Raw genomic sequence first — 18709 nt, forward strand, 5'->3', positions numbered from 1 at the left:
ATTGACCATTTGTGTGCTAGCCTTTGAGAGCCATATGTGGCATAACCTCTGTTTCTTTCACAGTGCTGCCCACCCAGCTGTTCCCACTCAGCCGGGAGCCAGAACCTCCCAGGGGTCATTGCACAGACAATGTGGCTCATCTTCATTTCCATCACACTGATGAGAGGAATGCTTCCTTCCTTCCTATTCTTCTTACCGTGCTCTGAGTAGCCACGTCCACCAATGATATGAAGGAAGAAGAATACTGCCAAAAAAAATTAGTGAAGGAAAAAAAATACCTCCCGCAGAAAGCTGGAGACTGAGATGTCAATATTTCATAGCTACTTATATTTTCCTTCTCTCTTCATCCACGTACAGCCAAATAAGAGAAGGCAACATGAAAGCTTTGTAATTTCACTAAAAGGTTTCTATAAAGTGTCAAATCTGAGGGAGCAAAGAATATGTGTACTCAAGGCCGTTTACCTTTGACTACAATTTCCTCTCTATTACTCTTGTTGCTGATGACATGGTTGAATGAGAACCTCTTTCTCCTAAAGCCACATATTGAAATCGGAAAGCTCCAGGAAAAGCCAACTGTGTCTCTAATACTATCCTGTTTCCCTCCCAATTGATCGGCTTCATGACAGAAAAGAGGAAAGTAAATGAAGCAAGCTTTCAAGTCTGGCGTTGTTCTCCAGAGAGGACAGATTGTACTGCTCTAAACTAGGATCTTCTTTCTGTAGGACCACTTCCTCGTGACAGTGTGGGTTAGGAGCTGAAGGTGAGGCAAGAGCTATTAGCTCAAAGTGATGGAGATGAAGGCTAATGCTGATGCTGATGCTGATGTTGATGCTGATGCTGAGAGCTCTGTCTCCAAATGTGTCTGGGTAGAAATGAACTTGAGAAATCCACCCTTCTTGTTTCTCCACAGTCATGAATTCACAATCCTTATACCTCTGCCTCTAGAAGCTAAAAATCACAATAGCTGCCACTGAAACCAACAGAAATGAATCTTTTGATGGGGATTTTGCCCAGAAAAATATTGAACTGAGAGCTGCAAATAAAATGCAGAGCATCATCCACTTATCACTGCATTCTGCCTCATAAGAGATGAGATCCAATACATAAGACAGCTGACAACTGAGTAACTGAGGAATCATGGGATATTTTAAGATACTGAGAGCTTATTGATTTCCATCTGTTAGAGGTGATTTAGTTTGGTATTTCTTAATTTATGTCTTAGCAATGGAAGCAGAAACAGAGTAATACTGGCCCTGCACTGTTTTCTGCCTTCCATGCCTGCCTCAGAGACTTAGACAACAGGCTTAAACAACCCTACACTAGAGGGTAGGATTCTAGAAACCTAAAAATCATAGGATGAAGATATCAGAAGCAAACAACGATATTTCATTTATTCATTCAACAACAATCCATTGAATGGCTATTGTTTGCCAAGTGCTTAGAAGACAATTGAGGGTTGGGGATACATGCACACAAATACAACACACACACACACACACACACACACACACACACACACACACCTCAGTTAATGGAGTGCTTGCAGAGTATACATGAAACCTTGGACTCAATCTTCAGCACCATATAAACTGAGTATATTGTTCATGTCTGGAATCCCAGCACTAAGAATGGAAAGGGGAGGATAGAATTATCAGAAGTTCACCTAAGCTACACAGAAGAGTTGGAAGGTACACAAGATTCTATCCTAAACGTGTGGGGTGCGATACATTGGTAAAATACACAACAAAGAGCCTTATATTTTTGAAACATACATTACAGAAGTAGGAGACTAGTAGTTAACATGGTAATAGAGGAATTTCTAAAGTATACAGAAGAGTAAAAAGTTCCATAGAGAGACAAAATCCAGTAGGACAATAGGTATCAGAATGTCATTGAGGGGCACAGGATGTGGATTTAAACATTTAAATGAGGAATTGGAGGAGCTTTGATTACAAAGGTGTTATTTGAAAAAGAAAAGGGTGGAACGACGTTGGGGCTTTGGCAACTTCAATATCTAATATAGAACACTCTAGGAAGCAGGATGGTTAATATAAAGGCTAAAAGGTAGGAGCACACCTGCCTTTCATTTTGAAGAAGGGAACAATAGTCAGCTGTGGTAGAGGTGAGCAGGGCAGAGGGGAATTGATTGTGCCAGAGAAGGAAAGGTGAAAGGTCATTGATCTTTTGTCCACTGCTGGAACCTTGCCTTTTATTCTCAGTGAGTTGGAAGCCATTAGGGGTTTTGAGTCTGCAGTAAAATGAATGAATTTTTCATTCATCCACTGACAGGATCATTTTAAGTGATAATTTTGCAGGTTGACCATTCAGTTTCAGGGGTGATGCTGGCTTCCAAGGATGGTCATGTAATTCTTATTTTATTGTATTGTGATTTCATTATTTTCATAAAAATTAAGTGCTGATCTTAATGCATCTGGGATGGAGTTGGAAGTCACTGAATAAGCCATCAATCCTGATAATGAATTAGAATCCCGGGGGTGCTTTTCCGGCCTCATAATGTATCAGGAAGTTGTCATCTGAGTGACCTTGGAAAGAGATCAAGACTGCACTTTAGAAACAAAAGCAAAACAAGCAAAAGGCACAGAAGAAGAAGTAAACCCATGCCATCAGCGTTGACCAAATTTGCATTATATACTTTTAAATTTAATTTGATTTTTGAAGTTTTACTGGACACATAGTCCCTGTACACACTTTTGGGGCACAGTGTGGCACACATAGATGTGACACACACGCAACACATAACTTTCCATCACATAACTGGCATGTCTATCACACCCACCTGGTCTATCATTTCTTAGGGGAACATTCAAAATCTCACTAGGTATTTTAAAACAAGCAATAGCTATCAGTCTTAGTGCCTGGATTAGTGGCTTCTCACTGACCGTCTTACCAGATGAGAAGCACTTTGTTTTGTCTCACATTCTGAGGACTTGAAGTTTATCGTGCCTAGGCAGGCATAGCAGCAGATATCCCCGAAGCTATGGAAGCATGTGGCTGAGATTCTATTTCTCTTCACAATTTGGTGAGCTGGACATAGAAACTGGGGGTAGAAATGGGGTTGAGCTATAAACACCAACCCTTCCTAGCCCAGCAATGCACTGCTTCCAGTTGGACGCCCCCTACTAAAGGCTGCATAGCCTTCCCAAATGGAGTTACTAGCAGGGAAGCAAGTATGTGAGAACCTGAGTCTGTAGAGGAAATTTCACATTCAAACTGTTAAGACTTTGCCCAGTTTCCTGTGTTCTTGAGGCCATCCCATAATGCAAATTACATTCAGTTCCTCTATGTTTCCTCATAGCCTTATAGGCCTAACTGTTTAAGTTCTGAGTTTCTTTTGAGTGTCAACTCAGTCTCCCAACTCTGAGTCTTTCTAAACTAAAAAGCAAGCAAACAAACAAACAAACAAGTCAAGTACTTCCAATATACAGGGACTCTGGGTAATTATCCCCATTTCAAAATGGAGAGAAAGGGAGACATCAAGAAAAGATGTAACCAAAACGAGATTAAAATCCAGCAAAGCAAACACTATATCTTGAAGTTCCCTGTTACATCGGAAATTTATGATGGCATCTGGGCTCCAGGAGGCTTGGGTGGCTCTACCCCTTGTTCTACTACATGCAGCAGTGGCAGGCTTTCTCTTGGGCCATCTCTAGTTAGTACCTGAAGCTCCCCTCAGTGGAAACCCTGCATTCGCAGCATCTCCAATATCCTCACTGTGACTTAGGGTTCACCTTCATGGCCACACAAAGTGTCCTCAGAATCTAAGTATAGGGAATCCAATGCCTGATACATATTACCAGATCTCAGTAGGGCTTTCTGGAATGTTGATGTAAACCTCAATGACTCTCTCATTTTCGTGCCCTGCCTGCCTTCAAAACAAGTTCCACGTGGATCCTACTCCCACGATCTGTTGACAGCATGAGATACAGGTTGAACTCTATCCTCTTGAAGCACAGCTGTCAGTGGCCTCTGGGTATTTGCCTAGCTGAATCAGAGTAAACATCACCCTAGACAGCTTTGCTCAAGTAGAATGTTCTAGAGGCACTCTTCGTTCAGACTTAAAAGTGAAAGCTTTTCAAATGACTGTGTGTTGCTACCCCTCTTATTCCTCTTCCCAAGATGCACTCTTACTCTACTGGAATTGTTTCTGTCATCCTAGGGCAAAGCCCTCTTTTTCTTAGTATCTCCCTCTTGTAATGATGGCCCCTAAACCTACATTGTCTGCACCTTTACTATGCTCATGCTTTTTCTTTGCTAATTTGCATAACTTTCACCTAGTTATGATCTTCTCTTTCCCTCTCTCTTCTCTGCCCTCTTTTCTCCCCATTTTCCTCTCGATTTGTAAATCCCATTTTTTAAAAGTGAGTACTAGCAATGTCACAGCCTGGATATTTTGCTGCCCTAAACAAATTTTCTTGACTAATCAACTAAGTCTGTCCCTTTGACCTTTGACTTCAGCTACAATCAAGTTCTCAGGACACAGTTCAATAACAAATGAAGCCTTATTCTTTGCCTGAAATGACCACTAGTCCAACTCCTGAAACCATGATCCTCTCTGAAACTGCATTAACACAACCCCTTTTCCCACTCTCGCATTCTGGTCTTCCAAACTTCCATCAGAATAGACTGGTAAGTTGTAAGTCCTTAAAACGTTCTGATCTCCTCAGGCCCACAGTCCCAAACTCTTCTACATTCCTTTCATAAACTCATCAGTTTATGAAACAGTCAGGTCACTCATAGCAACAGCAGCGATCCCACTTCCCAGGGGCAGTTTTCTATATTAGCTACTTTTATCTGTACAGGATCATGTACCTGTCAAGAAACAGCTAAAAGGAGGGGTGGTTTATTTCAACTCATGTTCTAATGAGATACAGACCACCGTGGTAGAGAATACATCGCTATGCCTGGATCCAAGAAAGCAAAAGCATGATGTTATGGCCCCTTACCTCCCTTACATCTTGGTAGGAAAGGAATCAGAAAGTTTGAGGCCAGCAGGATAGCAGTAATCCATGAAACTCAAGCAAAACCACCCTGTCCACACAGCCCACTCTCTGCAGCTAGGTCCCACTTCCTGAAGATTGCCCAACTTCCCCAAGCAGCTGAGGACAAGTGCTCCAACACGTGGAGGGACAGCACACTCAAGCCTAAGTGGACTGCACTGCAGACTGTTAGAAGTCTTTCTCCCAACCAGCAACACCCCCATACCAGGTTACCATCCTTTCTCTGTTCCCCTTTTCTCGTTACCCCACCTTTGATAAATACTATTCTATACTCTTCTTCTGCGAAAGCAACCCTTTCAGTTTCCACATGTTAGTGTAATCATGCACTGTTACTATGCCTATAGAACAATCCTTCACATAATGATCTCCTGGCCCATCTGCTGGTGTTATTTTGTGACTGAGTAACATCCTATATTGTATATGTACCATATTTCCTGTATCCACTCAACCATCCATGTATTGAATTGGGATGTAAATGATTATAGGATAGTCATTATAGAAAACCATCTGGAGTTAACTCAAAGAGCTAGAGCTAGAAATATCACTATATCTATCAATGCCACTACTGAGTGTAGATCCAAAGGGAAGAAACTCATGTGTTGAATGGCTATCTGAACCCTGTGCATAACACTGTTTATGACAGCTAGGGTATGAGATCAATCTAAGTAAGCTAATTAAGCTCACTGAACTAAAACCAGATCACAAACTTATGTGGCATTAAAAAGCACAAAATATGAAGAACCTCATAAACTCCTCAAAAGGTGTCATCTTATTTTCAGTGAAAATAAGAGCTCCACTTTAAACATGCCTTATTATAGAAATTCCTCATATTTTATTTAACTTAGAGTTTTTTTAATTTTCTATTATGCATAGGTTCAGTTGTCACTGAGATGTGATTTCTTTGTTATGGTTATAGAGCTTATATTCTCATTGGAATGACCATATAAAACCCTACTCTTTTCCAACTCTACCGGTGAGAGGCCACTCATCTCTCTAGGAAGTCACCAATTAATTAGCCACATTAAAATAAGAGCAAATTAAAAAACAAATTGTGCAAAATAATAGTTGTCAATTAGGCTCCTTCATTAATTGGCACTTAATATATACTCATGATATGCACAATGGCTTTTCTACACATGGAAATAATACAGAGCCATCAAATCAGTATAATTAGCATATTCATTACCTGAAACCCCCATCTTTTATTTGCATGGGGAATATTAAAAATCTTTTTGTTTAGCTATTTTAAAATACACAATGTTGTCTTTATCTCTAGTCACTGCCAAACTGTGCTGCAGAGTATTTGAACTTAATGCTCTCCGCTGACTGATGGTCATGTCTATGCACCTCTTTAATTTCCTGTCTATCAGGACGAGGAGCAAAAGAGAGCCTGCCTGTTTTACCTCAAACAAATATGATATATTGTTTGGTCATTTTCACAATGAGGTCTGTAACCCTTAAAATTGTCATTAGTAATCAAATTATCCTACTTGAATTTCATGTTCATTATCTATGACATTGTCATAGTGGTCTTAAAATTTGATACCCCTTTCCCTATGATGAAACTCAGTTCCATGCCCAATTACCCAGCTAGAGCAGTGCAGTGTCCCGTTTGGCTTGAAGGTAGAGGCACTCATTTCTCCAACCCAGTCTTACTTCATGTGACTACTACACTCGGGCTGCTTAAAAATGTTAGGAAGATAGATCATAACCATCTTTGACCCATGTTTCCTCAAGACAAAATATTCTCAGAACTTATTTATCCATTATCGATGCTCCAAATGGGCATAGTAGCTTCCATTTTTCTCTTGAAATTAAATGGCATAGCTGATGCCAGTGAGCACTCCATGACATCCAAGATAAAATAGGAACTGGGTTTGAAAGCATTGGTAGAGTACTTGCCAGTGTGTAGGAAACCCTGGATTTGATTTCCAATATCACAGACATAAAAGTGAGGGAAAAATTGTGAACACCTTAAGGAACTTCCATCTTCTTCCTTGGAAACTCTACCTAGCCTGCTCATTTTCATGTGATAATTGCCCTCATCACGTGGTAGCCAAAGTCCTACCAGCGTTAGGCTGGAGAAAAGTCCATTCTGGAAAAGCGAGTTGCCCAGATGGAACACAGAGTCTGTTACCGGCCTCCAAATTTCCACAGTGTATAATCAGCAGCTGCTAAAATAATAAAAGTCAATTGGACAAAAGTATGGTATGCGTGGCAGTCATTTATTAACTACCTTATGTTTCCAAACACTGCTTTCACAGTGGGTGCAAAGCCTTCATGGGGCCGTTGCATCATGTGTCCTTGGGAGCAAGGACTGACAGTCTCCTGAAAAATTTGGGTGGAGAAGTTCATGGACGCTATCACTATGTCCAACAAGCAGGCACGGGCATGTCTGTTTCACATCTGCATGACAAAGCGATGCGTTTGTCAAAAGAAGCTTTTGAGTAGGTTGCCATTATCAAAGACGTCAGCAGCCTGTCTCCCTGGGAGACAGCAAAACCCCACATTTATCTAAATTATCTCCGTAATATGACAGGGTGATTGCTCACTAATGGTCAGTAACAGTTTTCTTTGTCATTTTCCTAGTCATTACCTCCTCAGAATGAACTCCAGAATAAACTGCTTGCAGTCCGTGGGCAGAATATTAATTTCCTCTTAGCATTCATGACCAGTCCTTTCCAACCACTGAATGTGGCTGAAACATTTCTGACATTTTTATTTTGTAAAAACAAAAAGCAAGAAACACCCTCTCTCAGGAAGCCTTCTGGATACAACCCCTCTGCATGCAAACAGAAACCAAGCTTAGTGTGTCTCTGTCTGTGAATCTAACAACGCATACATGACATCTTCAGAAAAGGCTGGTAGAGGCCCTGATGAGTGGGCGAGTGTTTTCTGCTTCATCAGGCTGTAGCTGGTTGTGTTCATTGTTCACAGTGCTCTCCACTGAAGGTACCTATTGCACAGTGAAGCCAAGCACCCCCACAGTAAGCTTCTAAAAAGCACTTCGGCAGCAGCATCAGTATCCAAATCCTGTTCTTTTTCCCAAAGAGGGATAATAGGTGTTTTTCTTCTCAACAAAAGGTATATAAGGCTTTGAAAACCTAAAATCCCAAGCCAAAAGGAAAAGATAAGAAAGCAGGGATTTTTGTCCCCCAAAAACAGAGCTGAGGAAGCTCCAAAATGAATACTTTAAATCTAAAAGCATTGCCTACATAAGGGGAAGATATCTTCATAGTTCAAGGTAGTCCCTGTAGTGAACTGTGCAAATATCAGAAACCCCAAGAATTAAGACAGAGTCAGATTAGCTACAGTAACCACTATAGGCAGGACAAGAAGCCTGTGTTGTACAAAACTACCTCTTTCTGTAGCAGGAAATTCAGTGAGTGCAGACACCAGGAAAACAGATCTGTGTATTCATAGGGAAAGAAGAAAGTTCTAAATTCTTCCTCACCCAGAGAAGTCTTAACTACACACATATTCCGGCTGCTCTGGCCATGTATTTTTCTCATTTAGCAATAATGTAAGCAATAAGCCTCTGGTTTATTCCATTCTAGTGGGAGACATATATGTGTGGCAATTGTGCAAGCACAAGTACCTGAGTTCAAATTCTCAGTACCTGGGTAAAAACTATGCTATGAATAAATAAAACCTATAACCCCAGGGCTGTTGGTTAAAGACAGGAAAGTCATGGGGGTTTACTAGCTACCAGCCAGCTCCATGCTCAAAGAGAGACTCTGTCTTGAGAGAAGAAGATTAAACTTGGTAAAGAAGAATACTCTCTCAATCTCAGATACAGTCTCAGAGGACTTCTGCTGACCTCTAAGGTGTATGCTACATATGTATATACACACAAGTGTGTGCTTGCATAAAATATACACACATTTGTTGATTAACTAATTAAGGATATGCAGCCTTATTATAGACTTGGAAAATATATGCCCTTATCATTTCTTTGTTATCCATCCATGTCCTGTCTGGTCCCTCTGATCAGACATAGTTCTACTTCCAGGGCATCTGCTTTACTTCCAACTGAGCTGAGCTGGCATCCAATATGGCCCATGTACTCATTATATGTTATATAGAATATAAACCTCAACATTTTCCTTCTCATGCTTTTGGTTTTGACTGGTCTGCAAACTTTTCCTGGGGAGATAGATGCCTAGATAGGACACCAACTATGGACCATAAAAAAAAAATCAACCAAATAAACAAAGAAACCCATTCTAGTCAAGCTTGCTGACCCTGTCACTTACAGGAGCATGATCATTTCTGGAGTGGCTACACCACTAAAGAAAAAGGCTTCCACTTCCCCTTAGCAACCATAAACTGCCTGTAAATCCTCTGAGAGAAGCAGAGCCTCACAAGTCTGTCCTAATTCCATGAGGGAATGTAAATGGTCCAATTTGCACAGGTGTCCAATCAGTAACTGTTTACAGAGCTAGCTAAGAGTCCAAGAGGGCCATTACATGTCATGCCTGGAGGACAGCATTCCATACTAGTAGAACGTTACACCAACCAGGTCTCTAGTGTTATCCTAAGATCCATCTCCAGTCCCACTTCCAAGCACATTGGCCTTTTGTCACACATTCTTGGCACACATTGCATTCCAGCCCTGGGTACCAGTACCCACAGCAGGTTGTCTATAGCCCTGGCCCGAATGTAGTCTCTGCACCTCGGAACTGTTATCTTTATTTCAACCTTCAATTCCAAGCTATTTTCTATATAGCTGCTTTCTCTACATTTTTATTTTTAAGACAAGTTAAAATAAAAATCACATTGTCTTCTAGATTAAAATTCATAATGTTCCCCCAGGTTCTCCAAATTTCTTCTTTGGACTTTTAACTTCAACACAGTCTCTGAAGTTTGCTTTGAAACCCCACACCCCGAGGACATTTGTGACTGCATACATTCTACTGGGTTTGGCTCAGGCTTTTTCTCCTCTGTACTCTACTCATTCGGTTCTTGTGTTTCATGCAGCCCTTCCTCTATGATTTGTCATTGCTTCTTTATTATTTAAAAGCTTGGATGTGAAAGAGGAAGTCTCAAGGATCATGACTCAAATCTGACTCAAAGTTTTCTTTAGATGGGAACACAGAATTGCCAGCACTAAGTAAAGCTGCTCCATTTGTCCATTTCCTCTCCTGTGCACTCCTCAAAATGCAGCTGGCACACTCTCAGCAGCAGTATTGTTGGCTTTGAAGATAAAGCAATGAGTCCCAACTACAGCATGGCTACCGGCCTTCTAAGCCAGTGGTCCCACTTGGCTGTCACCCCTATCCTTCCCACCGCAGGTCTCCATCCTTTCCCCTATGATTCAATTTGCCTCAAGTTGAAGTTACATGGGGCCACGCACAAGGTAGACAAAGCTTATAAAGGAGGCTAGGCAATCAGCATTTTGCATTTTTTTCTTCTTCCATAATGGGAGACTGCGTTTTCAACATTCCCTGATATTCAATAATTGTCCAGCCTCCCCAACACAGAACAGCATTGTATTTGAGTCAATGTCTGCAACCTAAAAGACAAAGGACCATTGAGAAAGGTCAAAGCATAGAAATTGGGGTGCTATACCATGCAGGATGAGAGGTGGTATACTGATCAATGAAGGGGTCAGCGAGGATAGCTACTTATGCTGAGTAAATGACCTGAATCAAGAGAACAGATGCAGACGACATCTGTGGGCCTGCAGATAGTTCAGTTTGACTCGAGTGACTGTGTTGTCATCTGAAATAGATTAAGACTAAAAATAGAAATTTGACTTCATCGTGTGTGTGTGTGTGTGTGTGTGTGTGTGTGTTTCATTCTTGTGCACTACCAAATTTCTTACCTACATAAATTTTCTTCTGCCTGAACACCGTCTCTCAGCATATTTTATGATGAAGTTCCTCAGTTTTTGGCTGCCTAATAAAGTCTTCGTTAATGATGCCTTTGGCTATTAATGAGAAGACTTTGGAGTAAGTCAACAGGTAGCATAAAAAATATATGCTTGTGAACCTTTTTACAAGCATCTTAAACCACTGACCACATAAGTATAAAGAGAGGTGACTGTCAAGAGGGACAAAAGGAGGTATTGGTCAAAAGGCATAAAGATCCATTAATACAGGATAAGTGAGTCCTAGATACCTACTCTATAATAGAGTGACCACAGTTAACTGTTCTGTACTGTGTACTTAAAACTTCACTAAAGGGAAGGTGGTAAGTGTTATAACAACAGAGGAAACATTTGAATGGAGTGAGTAGCTTTATGACATGGGTTATGGTGATGTGGCCATTAGTGTCCACTTAACCCTAAGGCTCATCAAGTTGTGTTCTTTATCATGCATAGCCTTTAGTATAGCAATCGTTCTGCAATAAAGTGATCTATAAATCAAACATAAAATTTAAAGAGCTATTTGATTTATCCACTAACCTGTATGGCTAATACATACATAACTCTGGTCCTTATGCTCATGCAGACATTTTAAAGCTCTATCAAAAAAGGCTTCCTACTTGACATTTCCCATGAACCTAGAGTCTCTTGATGGAAGTTTGAATGTGGAGTGATTAGCTAGAGACTCTCATGTCCCTTCTTTTAGTTAAAGGAGCATGCTTGGCCAGGTCAACACTAACACTCCTGAAAAGGACATGAGTTCCCCAACTTCAGAGGATCAGACTGATAGTATTATGAGCTAAATTGCACTGACTCAGTAATTTGAGTTTACCATAGAAAACCCAAAGTGGCCACCTCTTAGGAATACAAGCCCCAACTACAATAAAAATAGTTTTACCTACTCCAGTAGACCTTGACAAAATTGTTACATTATTAGCAAGTAAAGAATAAACCCATGTTCACAGAATTGATAATGAACCACAATCAAAGGCTTAAGTTATACCCAGTCCATCTACTTAAGGAGGGATTTCTCCCAAGCGTTTTAGGACAATTTTTTTTCCCAAATGATGGATTTCAAGAATTTCCTGCGTTTAAAGCCATAAATCCCATCGCTTATAAATGTACCTTTGTTAATTAGCCCTTTTTCTACCCATGGTACCATTGCCATATCAGTAGATTTTCAGCTCCAAGCCACTAAGCTGCCTGAGGTACATTGTAACTACAAATGATGGGGAGGAACATTTAAGGCTCTGTGAGGGATTAAGAGCAGACACAGATCATTACTTACACTTAAGAGGCACTGAGATGGGTTTACACATGGCCCAATGGGACATGAAGACACTTATCTTATATGGATTATATGTAGCAAAACAACCATAACAATAGCCACTTAAAATTTTATCTAATTGTATATGCTCACATTGGCCCATGCCACAGTACACGTGTGGTGGACAGAAGGTAACTTGTGGGAGTCAGTTATTGCTTCCATTGTGTGTATCCTGGGCATCCACCTTAGGATGTCAGCCTTAGCAATGAGCACTTTTAACTCCTGAGCTGTCCTTCTGACCCCATAGCTACTTTGGACATTGCGTGGTTTGAATTAAAAAAGACCACCATAGGCTGCTGTGTCTAAATATTTGGTCCCCAATTAGGGGAAATATTTGGGAAGGATTAAGAGATATGACCTTTTCGGAGGGGTTGTGTCACTGGGTATGGACTTCAAAAGACCATACCATACCCAATCAGTGTCTTTCTCCCTCTGCCTGCTGTGACTCGGGATGTAAAACTCCCATTACTGCCTCGGCATCATGCCTGTTTGCTCCCTACCATGACGATCATGGACTAACACTCTAAAGCCATAAACAAGTTTCCAATTAAATTCTTTGTTATCCTGGTCTACAAACATAGTGAGTTCAATGACAGTTTGGGCTATGTGGAAAGGCCCTATCTCAAAACAAAACAAAACAAAACAAAACAAAACAAGACAAGACAAACCCAACCAAACAAAAAACCCCACTCATATAAATAAGTAAATGTTTTCTTTTGTAAGAGTTGTCTTGGTCATTGTACTTCTTCACAGTGATAAAACAGCAACCAAGACAATTTTATATTAAGCCTCCAAATACCTTTAAGATTTATTTTTATGTATATTTGTTTTGTCTGGATATATGTGTTTGTACTTCTTGCGTGTGTGTGTGGTGCCCAAAGAGGCCAGAAGCAGGTGTCAGATCCCCTGGAACTGGAGTCACAGATGGTTGTAAACAGTCAGCCCTCTTAACCGCTGAGCCTTTCCTTCAGCCTCAGGTCTCTAAATATCTTAAAATAACACCAACTAAGAAAAACTTCCCTTCTCTCCCTGGAATCTACCAGGACAAGCCTAGTTGAGATGGTGAAAACCAAGCTTTAAAGGGAAGTGCAATTAAGTGGAAGAATTAAAAATTCAAGGGTTGTGGCAACTGACGAAAGTGTCATGCAGAAGAGAGATAGCAACACTTCATTTGGTTGCTTTAGGTAGGGAGGGTAGTTTCCCTAACTGAAACACAATACAAAGCACAGGGAAATGGGCCTGGAGGAAGAAGACGAAAAGGATCCAAGAAGATCACATAGACAATATATTTCTTTGCATGTCCTTCAATAATAGCACAATAGCCTTCTTACTACATCATAGACACAAATTTGATATTTTCCTATAGGAGTGTTTAGCCCACTGTTCTAATAAAAATCATTCAATTTCAAACACAAGCTTGTTTCTGCAAATACACAGCTCTCATTATCTTCTGTGTTGTGTGTCTGTGCCTCCAGATTCCTTCATATATGCATCTGTTCCCGAGCAAACAGCTTGGTTTAAGCATCTGTTTGTTGTGTAGAAAAGCATTCTCTAAAATTTTAGTTGACAATGATTTCACTAGTATAGATGTTCTCGTGGAAACTAGGAGATAGAGATTAGAAAGCTCTTCAGTTGGGTATGAGTGGACCCTCTCCTGTGAGATAATTTCATGATTCCAGGGACCTCCAGCTCCCCTAGACAAAGATAGCACACTTTTGTGGGAGGCCCTTGGCTTATCATGACTCATTTCAGCATGCTAATAACCTGGCCACCAATGGTTTTCCCTTATTCTTTCCATTCTATGACAGAGTAACATCATTTTAAAGATCTGAAAGTCACAAACTATTCAGTGGCAAAGTAGATCCCTCGTCTATTGCTAGACAACTAGGCCCTATTAATATGTCTACTCGGGGAAGAAACCTCAGTCACACTGCATGATGGTCTATGTCAAAGATGAAATATATAGTCGATAGCACTTGGGACTCCTAGATAGGTCAGAGCCAACAGGCTTCTCTGTCATGAGAGAACTAAGCCTTTATCTTTCCATAGCAGGCCTGGGTCAGAACTATAAAATCAGTCACATTAGGTCTTTGAGGGACTATTTTTCTCAAGTAGTATGTATTCTTTTTTGTTTTGATTTTTTTTTTTTGTATTTTGATTTTTTGAAACAAGTTTTCTCTTTGTAGCCCTGGATGTTCTAGGCTAACCTTGAACTCTAGCTCTGCCTGTCTCTGCCTCCTTTGTCTGCTGAGCACTGGAATTAAAGGTGTGCACTACTACCACCCAGTTATAGTGGTTATATTCTAATGGGAAAGATAAGAGTCCATTTCTACTGATGGATCAGTAGTTTCTCATGAATATTTAATAGGTACATATCATATATGAGTAAGGACAAGTAACAGGCATTGCAAGGCATTATAATGTTGCTGTGTCTGCATTGCATTGGTGAAATGAAACAGTGATGCCACTCAGCCTCTTCATCAATAAAACAAATGTAGATGAACCCTCAACCTGTTGGCTAGGAGAGGAATGCAAATGTTGAAAACTACCTGTAAAACTATAAGCTTGTGTGTTACAGAAAATCCCAGGCTGTTATATGCTCCGGGCCTTAAAAATGTAGGGAGATGAATCATAGGAGGAAACTATAGGGTGTGGTTTTTCATTCTGTCCCATCTCTTGGGTGTGGGAACAGGGGCTTGGGCAGGCAGAACACAGAGACACTAGACTGCATTTACCCTGTGCCCCGTTGGCTGTTGAGCTCGAGGGAAGTGCTGACACACCACTCAGGGGGTGGGAAAACGCAGTCTAAGATGCAGGAGGCTGAAGCTGGGGTTCCCAAACTTCCAGGCATCCAGTTGCCACTGGAAACCACATGGAGTCAGAACAAAGGGTTGGAGATCTACTGGCCTGTGATGAGGAGAGCCTGGTCAGGGGCTCCCAAACTGCTGGACATCCAGATGCTATTGCATCATGGGGTGTTGGGAATGGAGTGGGCCCTAGGACTGAGGATGAGCTCAGGGCCCAGGGGGCAGGGAACTCCGGCTTAGGTCATCAGTGATTGCTTGGGAGCACAGAGGGGCCTTCTGCAGGAGACTGTGGCAGCACAGCTCAGTAGGCAAAGGCTTTCTCCATGCTCCCCATGGTGGTTATTGATGAAAGAGACAGTCCTTAGTTCCAAACTACTTATTGATTATTCATAGTGGAAAATGGGTGCATACCATTTCCTCAGGGTGAACCAGGGATTAAATACCTTGCAGGAACAGATGTCCAAGAAGGGAAGCTTATAGGCTATAAACCCTCAGGGCCTACCTATCTAAATACCTCATTAGCATGGATAATTCTGTTCAGATCTATGTGACCCTAGGTCACATTCTTATGTAGGAAATGTGGCCACGTGATAGGGATCTGGTCGTAAGCAGGTGAAGCTACCATCCAGTCTGGGTTCCAGGGATTCCAACATGCTCAACCTTACCAAATTTCTTGGCATGGCCACTGCCCCACAATCTACTTCTGACAAATAGGGAAACTGAGGTAAGGGGGCCAAAACAGTTCAGTGATGGCTGAACATCTGAAAAGGTTGAAAATTTATGTAGTGTAAGGGAATTTATAATAGAGTAGAATTCAATTTATTTCCACTACCTGAGGACCCAGCTATACCTCTCCTGGGCATATACCCAAAAGATGCTCCAATATACAACAAAGACACATGCTCTACTATGTTCATAGCAGCCTTATTTATAATAGCCAGAAGCTGGAAAGAACCCAGATGCCCTTCAACAGAGGAATGGATTAAAAATATGTGGTACATCTACACAGTGGAGTACTACTCAGCTATCAAAAACAATGACTTCATGAAATTCATAGGCAAATGGAACGAGCTAGAAAATATCATCCTGAGTGAGGTAACTCAATCACAGAAAAACACACTTGGTATGCACTCATTGATAAGTGGATATTAGCCAAAAAGTTCGAATTACCCAAGACGTAATCCACAGACCACAGGAAGCTCAAGAAGAAGGATGACCAAAATGTGGATGCACTCCTTCTTAAAAGGGGGAAAAATATCCATAGGAGGTGATATGGAAGCAAAGTTTAGAGCAGCGACTCAAGGAAAGGCCATTCAGAGCTTGCCCCACATGTGGCCCATGTATATACAACCACCAAAACTAGATAAGATTGATGAAGCTAAAAAATGCATGCTTAAAGGGACCGGATATAGATCTCTCCTGAGAGACACATCCAGAACATATCCAACATGGATGTCAATGCTCGCAGCAAACCACTGAACTGAGAACAGGATCCCCTTGGGGAGAATTAGGGAAAGTATTGAAAGAGTTGAAGGAGCTTGCAACCCCACAAAAACAATGCCAACCAGCCAGAGCTTCCAGGGACTAAACCACTACCAAAAGACTATACATGGACTGACCCAGGGCTCCAACTGCATATGTAGCAGAGAAATAGCCTTGTTGGGGCACCAGGGGAAGGGGAAGCCCTTGGTCTTGCCAAGGTTGGACCCCCAGTGCAGGAGAATATGGGGGGCAGTAAGGGGGGTGTATGGGAGGAATACCCATATGGGGGAGGGGAAGGCAGGGGATAGAGGCTTATGGACAGGGAACCGGGAAAGGGGGATAATATTTGAAATGTAAGTAAAGAAATATATCTAATAAAATTTTTAAAAAAGAATTCAATTTATTAAACAACAAATAAAAACAAAACCACAAGATATGAGTTTGATAAATACAAAGAGTTGCAAACTTATAGGATAGCGATGGCTAAGGAAAGCATAAAATAAAGGAAGTGAACTGAAGTCATTATATGCCACACACTTTGAGGATAAAGGATAATATTCCAGTTCACATAAAGACATTCAACTTCCCTATCAGAAAAGAATAAGAAATCTACCCCACTCAGTTCTGCCCAGAAGTGAGCATGCATATGTACAACATACCCTTTTACATGCACACACACACATACACATACACATACACACACATACACACATATACATACACACATACACACATACATATACACACATACACACATACACATACACACACATACACATACACACACACTAATGCAATTGCACACATGCACAGATACATGCATGCCACATGCATGTGTGTATAATACCTTAAAAGGCAAGTCACTCAAAGAAAAATCAAAATGACCAGCACACACAATTAACAGGGAATTCCAGAAACACTAATTAAAACTATATCTTATAAATTTGTGGAAAGTTTCAATATGTTTTGTTATCAGGCAACAATTTTGGAGATTCAGGTAGCTATACAATCAAGAGGAAGCCACACCTACACCTACCCCCTGGAGGTGGTTCCACTCATAGACATACCCTGAAGCGAAGTCATCATTTAAGTTAGAGTGTTCTTGCCCAGAAGATTAAATGGTAGCATTGAAGAGCAATGGATTCAAAGGGTGGAAAGTCACAGGGACCAAAGGATAATAAACCTGGAAACATGGAGGTAAAGGCAGACTGCAGAAAGGCATCAGAATGCAGTTCTACTTAATGTGCGACAGCACAGGCTCCGTGTGTGTGTGTGTGTGTGTGTGTGTGTGTGTGTGTGTGTGTGATGTCATAGTTACATATGCAGCAATAAACTATAAAACACATGCAAATGAGACTCCCAGAGGGTAATCTCTGGGAAGACCTGTTCATGGTCGGTAGAATCTGAGCCTAACATTTTTAAAATGAGGAATGTGAGAAAATATGATGAAATAATTGCATTCCGTTAGTCTGGGGGGGGGGATGCCTCATGTCTGTCTGTCATACATACTATGTGTGTGTTTCTCATATTCCATTAGATAAAATATAACATGAAATAAGCATCTACTGATTTGAATTTCTAGCATTTTGATAACTTAATTTAAATAAAAGTCTTTTGAAAGATTGACAGTTCTTGTAGATGTTAAAAATATAACAATGAATCGATTTCAGTTAACTGAATCAACCAAATGACTCTACACCATTCGGAGCTCTTGTAGAATTTTCTCCATAGAAGTTGTCTAATCTTTGCAAAGCATAGACTTTCCTACACTCTTCGGAAGTGTGTATCTCCCAAACCCAGTTCCTGTCTCCTAACCCTAATTAGTAAGAGAGCATCTCATACGATCTCATTATGATACAGCCCTACTGTGGGGCAGTGGGCTGTGCCAGGAAGCTTGGTAAGGTTGAGCAGGTTGGAACCCAGCAGTTGGGAACTCCCTACCTGGGGCTCTTCGTCACAGGCCTATGGACCTTCCTTCCAGATTCCATGTGGTTTCCAGTGGTGACTGAACTTTGGGAGCTTGAGAACCTCAGCTTCAACCTCCCACATCTTAGACTGAATTTTCCCACCTCCTGAGTGGTGCGTTGGTGCTTCTTTTGAGCCCAACACCTGATGTCAATGCAGGGTAAATGCAGTCTAGTATCACTACCTTCTTCCTGCCCAAGGCAGCCATTCACACACCCCAGTGGTGAGGTGGAACACAAGC

The sequence above is a fragment of the Rattus rattus genome, chromosome 14 (assembly GCF_011064425.1).
Source record: "Rattus rattus isolate New Zealand chromosome 14, Rrattus_CSIRO_v1, whole genome shotgun sequence".
Lineage (NCBI taxonomy): Eukaryota > Metazoa > Chordata > Mammalia > Rodentia > Muridae > Rattus > Rattus rattus.